Source organism: Pristiophorus japonicus, unplaced genomic scaffold, assembly GCF_044704955.1.
Source record: "Pristiophorus japonicus isolate sPriJap1 unplaced genomic scaffold, sPriJap1.hap1 HAP1_SCAFFOLD_30, whole genome shotgun sequence".
Lineage (NCBI taxonomy): Eukaryota > Metazoa > Chordata > Chondrichthyes > Pristiophoridae > Pristiophorus > Pristiophorus japonicus.
This window is the reverse complement of record NW_027252779.1, coordinates 10,991,992-10,994,875: the sequence shown is the minus strand read 5'-3', so window position 1 is coordinate 10,994,875 and position 2,884 is coordinate 10,991,992.

Sequence of the window (2,884 nt, the reverse complement as noted above, 5' to 3'; positions counted from 1 at the left end):
CGTTACTTTTCCCGTCACACTGATGTTTGAAATCTTTTCCCACAAACAAAACAAACGTTTAATCTTCCACATCAAAGGCCGATGATATTGTGGCCCTGGTGAATGGAGTGATTCTGTCAGACCTTAATGTGATGTTGGGTTTGAGTGTGCAGTCTGCAAATGCTGCCCTTCTCACAGCCTGTAACATGAGTTTACAAAAGCCATCAAAATTCCAGGATATAAACTCACAACATTGGCCTGAAAATCCTGGCCTCCCCGGGTCCGTACGGAGTGTGCAAGGACCCGGGAAGGCATCGCAAAAGCCGTTTTCCAGCACACAATGCGCTTGACAGATCCAACGCATATCGGGAGCGAGGACATTTGCATGGGCAAGCTTGAAGGATTTACCCATATCTTGCCCAGCAAATGTCCTCAACCCTCTTGCACCAGATAAAAACAGGAGCATAGCCTACTTTTACAGGTGTAAGTGTTTTAAAACACACTTAAAACAGAAAGTAAAATTTTTTTAAAAACTTTATTTTTTTTATAAACCCTGCCCACTAGATTATTTTAAACCATAATTTAAAAAACCTTTTTAAAAACTCGCAAATGTTTTTTTCCCTAATATATTTATTAACTTTAATTTCAATTACGGTGTGTTTATAATGTTTTATTTGGTTTTATTGTGTTTGCTGTTTTTCTCAATGAACAGCAATGAGAATTCGGAGGTAGGGAGATCCGCTTACTGTTAATTGAGAATACTTTACCTGATTGGTTGAGCAGTCACACGTCACTGCATCTCCTGCGTGGGAACCTTGAGGACGGGAGCGCGCTTTGCATTGCGGGAAGAGAAGGTCTCCCCACCGGAATCTCACGCTCCTCCGGGAACAGGGACTTACATGGAAATGTTTCAGGTCGGAGGCATCTGCCCGCGGTTCTTGTTCGGGGCCTGAGGCCCACAGCGGGTGTGTGAAGCGGATGATGCCGAGTGTTTTCTCTGGGCCACCATTCGGGCTGTGTGAGGCCCGCGTCCCCCCCGCCCCACCACCTGGGTTTATTAACCCGCGTCCATCCGCCCCACCCCCGGGGTTTATTAAAACGCGTCCCCCTTCCCGCCCCACCCCCGGGGTTTATTAAACCGCGTCCCCCTCCCCGCCCCACCCCCGGGGTTTATTAAACCGCGTCCACCCCCCCCCCGCCCCCGGGGTTTATTAACCCGCGTCCCCCCCCCCGCCCCACCCCCGGGGTTTATTAAACCGCGTCCCCCCCCCGCCCCACCCCCGGTGTTTATTAAACCGCGTCCCCCCCCCCGCCCCACCCCCGGGGTTTATTAACCCGTGTCCCCCCCCCGCCCCACCGCCGGGGTTTATTAACCCGCGTCCCCCCCCGCCCTACCCCCAGGGTTTATTAACCCGCGTCCCCCCCCCCGCCCCACCCCTGGGGTTTATTAACCCGCGTCCTCCCTGCCCCAGCCCCGGGGTTTATTAAACCGCGTCCCCACCCCGCCCTACCCCCGGGGTTTATTAACCCGCGTCCCCCCCCCGCCCTACCCCCGGGGTTTATTAACCCGCGTCCCCCCCCGCCCCACCCCCGGGATTTATTAACCCGCGTACTCCCCCCCCACCCCACCCCCGGGGTTTATTAACCCGCGTCCCCCCCGCCCTACCCCCGGGGTTTATTAACCCGCGACCCCCCCCCCGCCCCACCCCCGGGGTTTATTAACTCGCGTACCCCCCCGCCCTACCCTACGGGTTTATTAAATCGCGTCCCCCCCCCGCCCTACCCCCGGGGTTTATTAACCCGCTTCCCCCCCGCCCTACCCCCGGGGTTTATTAACCCGCGTCCCCCCCGCCCTACCCCCGGGGTTTATTAACCCGCGTCCCCCCCCGCCCTACCCCCGGGGTTTATTAACCCGCATCCCCCCCCCGCCCCACCCCCGGGGTTTATTAACCCGCGACCGCCCTTCAGCCCTACCCCCGGGGTTTATTAACCCGCGACCGCCCTTCAGCCCTACCCCCGGGGTTTATTAACCCGCTCCCTCCTTCCCCACCCCCGGGGTTTATTAACCGGCGTCCCCAGCCCCCGCCCTACCCCCGGGGTTTATTAACCCGCTCCCTCCCTCCCCACCCCCGTGGTTTATTAACCCGCGTCCCCCCCCCGCCCCACCCCCGGGGTTTATTAACCCGCTCCCTCCCTCCCCACCCCCGTGGTTTATTAACCCGCGTCCCCGCCCCCTGCCTAACCCCCGGGGTTTATTAACCCGCTCCCTCCCTCCGCACCCCCGGGGTTTATTAACCCGCGTCCCCCCCCCCGCCCCACCCCCGGGTTTATTAACCTGCTCCCTCCCTCCCCACCCCCGGGGTTTATTAACCCGCTCCCTCCCTCCCCACCCCCGGGGTTTATTAACCCGCGCCCCCCCCCCGCCCTACCCTCGGGGTTTATTAACCCGCTCCCTCCCTCCCCACCCCCGAGGTTTATTAACCCGCGTCCCCCCCAGCCCCACCCCCGGGGTTTATTAACCCGCTCTCTCCCGCCCTACCTCCGGGGTTTATTAACCCGCTCCCTCCCTCCGCACCCCCGGGGTTTATTAACCCGCGTCCCCCCCCACGCCCCACACCCGGGTTTATTAACCCGCTCCCTCCCTCCCCACCCCCGGGGTTTATTAACCCGCTCCCTCCCTCCCCACCCCCGGGGTTTATTAACCCGCTCCCTCCCTCCCCACCCCCGGGGTTTATTAACCCGCTCCCTCCCTCCCCACCCCCGGGGTTTATTAACCCGCGTCGCCCCCCCCAGCCCTACCCCCGGGGTTTATTAACCCGCTCTCTCCCTCTCCACCCCCGGGGTTTATTAACCCGCGTCCCCCCCAGCCCTACCCCCGGGGTTTGTTAACCCGTGTCCCCCCCCC